Genomic DNA, 7,591 nt, shown 5'->3' on the forward strand with positions numbered 1-7,591 from the left:
GAAGGGTCTAGGCCCGAAACGTCAGCCTTTCTGCTCCTCTGATGCTGCTTGGCCTGCTGTGTTCATCCAGCTCTACACCTTGTTATCTCTTTAGTAAGGATTAATGTCGCTTTTCGGTTGAAAAGATTTAACTAGTAAAGTGCTACATGAATTATTCTAAGATCTCAATTAGTTACTGTCTATATTAATGTTTTGGAGGAGGAGGTAGAGTGCAATTTTTCCAAATTTTGTTGACAGTACAAAAGTAGGTAGGAGGATATGTTGCAATCAGGATATAAGGAGCCTGGTAGGGGACAAAGATAGGTTGATTGAATAGGTGAAAAGCAGACAGATGGAGTTTAATGCAGTAAACTGTGGGGACATGCAATTAGTAGAAAGAATCAAAAAGTAGACAATGATATAAATCGAGAGAGTCTCTAAAAAAGTACAATAAAGAGAGTGTTATTGTGCATGAAACACAAAACATTGGCACGTAGGTGCAGCGAATAATTTTTTAAAATGGAATTTTTGCTTTTATTACTGGGAATTGGAGTTTAAAATTAGGGATGTTTTGTTGCATGCCTACAGGTTGTTGGGTGAGACTGATGCTGGAGTGTTGTGTACTTTAGTGCAGGAACAGGTCATATCTCACGCTAAGTGTTACAAATCAGTTAAAAAAGGAAATAGGTCAACAAAAGGACTTTCTTTCACCTTGAATACCGGAATTCAATCATTGTCAAAAAGGAACAGAACTACAGAATCTCAACAATCTGCAAAACCATGGTTTATAAAGTAAACTGTTCAACGACAAATATCAACTTTTGCAGTGAATGTACATTGCATTGGATGGAACATTCATCTATCTGCTTTTACAGTTAGGAGACTGATCCATTGCTTTTTTTTTAAAACGTTTATCTTTTCAGACTCACCTTTTATTTCTAATCTGTGTGTATGCATTTTGTGTTAATATGTCTTTTCATTTGTAATAATTAATAAATTCTCCTTTGCTAGTTTAAAACAGTTTGGTTCAGTTGGCTCAGTTTTAGACAAAGGTTCATTCCATTTAGGATCATAATGAACTGGGAATTACACTCATGGTGTAGTTGTATCACAGCCAAATAGGAAAAAAAAAACTGACCTCTTCCTGAGAACCTCTGGCAACCACCTGGAAACCAATATCTATTTCAAGCCTACCGACTCCCTAGAATACACCTCCTCTCACCCACCTTCCTGCAAGAATGCCATCCCCATTCCTAATTCCTTCATCTCCACCACATTTGCTCCCGAGATGAGGCATTCCACTCCCAGACATCCCAGATGTCCTCATTTTTCAAGGACCACAACTTCCCCTCCACAGTGGTCGAAAACGCCCTCGACCACATCTCTCGCATTTCCCGCAACTCACCCCTCACAACCCCTCCCTGCAATAACAACAAAAACAGAATCCCCCTCATCCTCACGTACCACCCCACCAACCTCCAGATTCAACGCATCATCCTCCGACACTTCCGCCATCTGCAATCTGACCCCACTACCAAGGATACATTTCCCTCCCCACCCTTATCTACCTTCCGGAGGGACCGCTCTCTCTGTGACTCCCTCATCCGCTCCACACTCCCCACTAGCCCCACCAATCCTGGCACCTTTCCCTGCAACCGCAGGAGGTGCTACACCTGCCCCTACACCTCCCCCCTCACCCCCAAACCTCCCACATCAAACAGATGTTCACCTGTGGTATATTGTATCCACTGTTCCTGATGTGGCCTCATCTACATTGGGGAAACCAAGCGGAGGCTTGGAGACCACTTTGTGGAACACCTACACTCAGTTCGTGACAAACGACTGCAACTCCCAGTCGCGAACCACTTCAACTCCCCCTCCCACTCCTTGGACGACATGTCCATCCTGGGCCTCCTCCATTTCCACAATGATGCCACCCGAAGGCTGGATGAACAGCACCTCACATTTCGCTTGGGAACCCTGCAGCCCAATGGTCTCAGTGTGGACTTCACAAGCTTCAAAATCTTCCCACCCCCGACCTTATCCCAAAACCAGCCCAGCTCGTCCCCGCTTCCTTAAACTGTCAGTCTCTTCTCCCACCTATCCGCTCCTCTCACCTCAACCCCCACCCCCATCTCCTACCTACCAGCCTCATCCCTGCCTCCTTGACCTGTCTGTCTTACCTTGACTGACCAACCCCCACCCTAACTCCCCACCTACACTCACCTTTACTGGCTCCATCCCTGCCTCCTTGACCTGTCCATCTCCTCTCCACCTATCTTCTCCTCTATCCATCTTCTATCCGCCTCCCCCCCTCTCCCTATTTATTTCAGAATCCCCTTCCCCTCCCCCATTTCTGAAGAAGGGTCCAGACCCGAAACGTCAGCCTTCCTGCTCCTCTGATGCTGCTTGGCCTGCTGTGTTCATCCAGCTCTACACCTTGTTATCTCAGATTCACCAGCATCGGCAGTTCCTACTACCTCTTCCTGAGAATGATTTGTTTTATCTCCTCTCATGAATTCTCTGTATACCTCTTACTATCTCTTTCTGATTTTACTTCTTGTCTGCATTTGTGTGTAGATTGCCTTCATCCTTTAGCTCCTCTATTATTGGTTTACTTTTCTTCTCCCCTTTCCTTTGTGACTTCACTTATTTCCTGTTACCATTGTAACCAGGTCAAAAGCTGAAATGTCACATGAACCAGTATTTTTTATTTATTCAGGAAAATTTCAATTGATCAATGTATACTGCAAAATCTTAAAAATCTTTTTGATATAGTCTTAGCAATGGTTACAGCTTCCACAGATGTTAATAAATTATCAGGAACAAAAACAAAGTTGCTGGAAAAGCTTAGCAGGTCTGGTAGCATCTGTGAAGGAAGAAAAGAGTTACTGTTTCGGGTCCAGTGACCCTACCTGCTGAGCTTTTCCAGCAACTTTGTTTTGTTCCTGATTTACAGCAGTTTTTTCGGTTTATATTTAATAAATTATCAGTTTCCGTGACAGCACTGCTTGTATTTTTGAATCCTTACAAACAATGAATGAATGAATGAATGACTTTATTTTCACAGATATCTAGAAAGATACAATGCAAAGTGTGTTGTCATCACAATCCGGCACCGTTTTGAGTTCAAAAAGAATAAAAAGAAATTACTTAAATACAGTTCAGCTTCTGTTCAAACTGGGTCTCAAACGCTGCTCCAGGCCTTCTGCAAGGTCTCTGTATGGTGTTCGAGGACTCAAAGAGTCCCCGTTCCGGGTACAGCAACAGTGAAGCTGATACCCCAGGAGACGCCGGCTCCAGTGCTGACACCATCAAGAGTCCCTTTTCCGGGCTTACCGCAGCCAGGAGTCCCTGCTCCGGGCACTACTAAAACCAAGAGTCCAGACTCAAGGCCTACCACAGCCAGAAGTCCCCACTCCAGGCACCAAACAGAGGGTGGGAATCTGAAATACATTGCCTTGGGCATAGTTGAGACAGAAGACCTCACAACTTTAAAAAGTACTTGGATGAGCTCTTGAAATGTCTTAACGTTCAAAACTAAGGAGCAAGTGGTGCAGATAGGTTGATGCAAACTCTTGTGTTGTATGATTTTATGACTCCATGTTTATGTGTGTCTTTGTATTTGTTATAAAAGCACCAAAAATAAACATCAAAGTAAAGAAATGTAGATACCATTACAATATTTCTAATTTTCTACTCCATTTTTATACAATTATTATAAAACCACAATGAACACATACAGTTACATCAAACAGGTTAGAAAAAAAAAGTAGTCTTAAATTTGACATGCCAATTTATAATAAAGATTTTATGCTTATCATTAGAAATAGTACCTACATTATTTAATTATATACATTTCAGGTAACAATTAAAATTTAAAACAGATTGTAAAAATATTTTATAGATTTTGTGCATGCAGGTTAATTTATCATTTGTGATGCATAAAATAATATTGCTGATGAAAATATGTTGCCTTGCTTTTATTCTGAACAGTAGTTTTCTTAAATCTAAATGAAGCAGAAAGTAATGTTACTTGGTGTTCTGAATGAGGTAACAAGGTAAATAAATCTTATATCAAGCTTCTGCTAAAATTATCACTCTTAAATCTCCTGTCAAATGATGACTGGAGGCTTTGGATAAATGGTCAACCTGTACTTCTTTGAACAACAGGAAGTAATATAGATGCTCATTTCCTTCTACTTGTTTTAAATTGTGAACAGCAATAACATTTTGTTTCAAGACTGGGTGTAACTAACAAGTACAGTAAAATATTAAAGCATTAAAAACCATTATATTGATCCTACAATTCTGCTCAAAGGTTACAATCAAAGACCAAAAATTGATCCAAGATTATGCTAGCATATGTCAAGAAAATGAATTAAAAATACAACTCCTCAGCACTTATCTCACAAATCATAGATGAAACTTGTTTGAAAATACTATGAATTAAAATTCAGATTAAGCAGTTAACATTTGGGTGGAAAATAATTACATGTCACACTTTGAAGTAGATTCTAAGAATGTCAAAGTAGAGAGTCTAATTTATCAGTTTCAAGTCTGGGAGATTATAATTGAATGTTCGGAGAATTATGGTATACTATTGTCTGTTGATTTGACCTGTCAGTGAATTGCAAGTAAAAGGCATACTCCAATCCAATGCACAATTCAATGATTTCCATATTAGAGCAGATGCACCACTTCTGACTTGGACATTTAATGAATAATGTAGGTTTTGTGAGCTTTGGTAGAATTACATATCGATAAAAGTTTGAATGATTGCCTAAACAGCAACATGAGACTTTAGAATCTCGCAGCTATTTTTAATTATTTGTAAAGTAAAAGGTACTCCTATGCATATCTACATTATGTAATGCTATGATGAGAAGTTTTTAATTGTCATCAACCAGAGTATTATACAGTACACAGATCTATACTGACACACATGCCTATCCTGATTTTATTTAATAGTAATCTTTCATTACTCTCAAACATACTTGTTGCAGACTTATTGAGCCTGTTCTGTTACTCTTTCCCTTTGGTGGATCTATTAATATTTCATCAGCTCTGGTGTGTAATGTGTGAATCAGCCTTTGTTCCTCCAGGTGGCTGTATATAAAGGTCAAATGCCCTGAGTTTGTAAGTGGTAGGCTGGTTGCTATACGTTAGTTGCCGAAAAGAGAGATAACCTCACACAGATCAGTCCAGTAAAACAAACCCAATGCAAAAATCTATTGCTATTTTAGCTGGATAACATCTATGAATCAAGTCATAATTTATCAAAGTCTAGTATTTTCAGTTAGTTTGCTTTGACATTGGACCTGATGAAAGCTATGGCAAGCAAACCTTTTTAAAATGCAATCATTCCTGCTAAGATATTGATTAGGGCATGGTAGTTTATTCTATGACATATCTCTCTTGTTGCAAGTTAACATGTCTACAAGAGTGACAAATATCTTTCCAGTACTGGATATATTTTAACACGGTGGTCACGTTTTTCATGCAGACTTTGTCCAGGTAAAGATAGAAAAAATGACATATATGTTAAAAACAAGATCAAAGATCTCATATATAAACAGAAACCGCAGCTGGATTGGGAGGAATGGCCCTAAAAGCATTTTGACTTAGAAGTAAGTCTGTGAAGCACTATGCCACCCTTAAATATTATCAGAATTCAGCAAGTTCTTCTTTCAAGATTTCCATAAAACATAAAAATGGCCTCAGGCAATACAATCACACTTCTGAGAAGGAGAAATAAATAGAAATCAGATTGAAATTCTCAAAAGCAAAACAATCAAATCCTTTTATTGTGCATTTCTGAAATCGTTCAATGTTGCACAAATAATTGTTGTTGTTATATTGGGCTATCATTGATTTATTTAATTTATGAAAATAAATGCACATCCTCCACAATTGAAGTATACTAAAATAAAATTATTGTTTAGAATGCTGTAATGCATCCCCATTACTTCCTTATGCAATTTCACAAGGAATATTCTTTGATCTTATTGCATATAGAATCTGACAGAAATTGCATAAATATAAACTTTTGCATTAACTGGAACAGGAATTCCCTTTCACCTCCATCTTCAGATTCCCCAAGTGCATGTGTTAAATGTCAAGCAGAATGTAGTCCTACTATAAATTCAATGACATAGTTTAGACAGATTAAAGCATAAATTCTTTAATTAAAAATATCTACACCATAGTCATTGTCAACATTATTGTAAATAAATAATCAAGACAGTTTTTTTTATACATTTAACAGCTAACTCATGGAAATAAAAAGTATGATGCCTTTATCAACAATGTTCAGTACAGTCTTGGTCCCAATGTGGTTAAAAGGACATACTTGCAGACAAGAGGTGAGAGGAACTACCTTTGACACCAACATAGTAATTGACCAACTCTGGCATCAAAAAGTCCTAACAACGCTGAAGTCAATGGGAATCAGAGAAGAATCTCTCCACTGGTTAGAATGCTACCTAGTATACAGGAAGATACAAGTGGTTGTAGAAAGCTAGGCAATTGCTGAAAAGTTATGCTTTTTACTTTTTCCATTCAGGACAATTTGCAAAAAACGAATGCAAAAGTAAAGGGAAAACAAACCTTATATATTTTGTTGGAACCCGGCAAACACCAGCTCCAGTTACTGGCTTGTACAGAGAGGAGAAGAATCTCTTTTTACCATAACCCACTTATCACTCTATTCACATGTTATGAAAGGTACACGTATGGCATATACGTTAGACAATATACGAGTAACTCGTACGTTTCCCCAATGAACTAGAACTTATTTGTACACCCACTAGAGTCTCCTGACACTCCCAAAGTAGTCACAAAATATAAAAACTAATACCCGTGCAGGATAACTGCTGTTGCTGCCAAGGACTGACATTGGCCAGACACTGTATTCGATGTCGTCACTACATCCCTGACAAGGGGTGTGCTTTTGCAAAGGTTGGTCTCTGGAGTTTTCTCTGGCTTCATGCCCCAAGGATCTTCTTTTATCCTTTTCTCTTATTTCTCTGAAATCATGTTGTCTTTTTCCTGTTGACTTAGGCTAATTCACTTATCGCACGTCTTCTCGTTATTGGCCCTGGTCCAAGGACTGAGGTAGCATTATCTCATTGCCCCTCGTCCAAATAAGGCTTTTGCATTGCCTCATCTTTCTTTTTGCAGAACTTGGTTGGCATCAAGTGGTTCCCACTGGCTCAGGCCAGCTCCTTGACCTAGATCATCTTCAATTCACAAGCCTTTTTTTTCTCTTTGTGTCAGCATGTTTTTGTATCTATTATCTCCTGTTAGTGACACTGACGACTGGCACCCCTGTCTCTATCTTTCTCTCTGTCCAGCCCCTGGTCAACATCTCCCAGTCAGCAATGTCAGTAGCTTGTACTTTTCTCTCTTTCTCTCTCTCTGCAGCCCCTGGCTAACAATTTTATAAGGAGAGAGGGCTGTTTGATTGACAAGTGGATTCCAATTGGTAGAGGCATTGGCATGGAGAATGCACGAGTGAAATGATGATTTGCAGTTAAATTTTAGGATGCGTGACCCTGACTGATCAAGATATTGAATCACAGAATGATTACAGTGCAGAAGGAGGCCATTT

The sequence above is a fragment of the Rhincodon typus genome, chromosome 1 (assembly GCF_021869965.1).
Source record: "Rhincodon typus isolate 14 chromosome 1, sRhiTyp1.1, whole genome shotgun sequence".
Taxonomy (NCBI): domain Eukaryota; kingdom Metazoa; phylum Chordata; class Chondrichthyes; order Orectolobiformes; family Rhincodontidae; genus Rhincodon; species Rhincodon typus.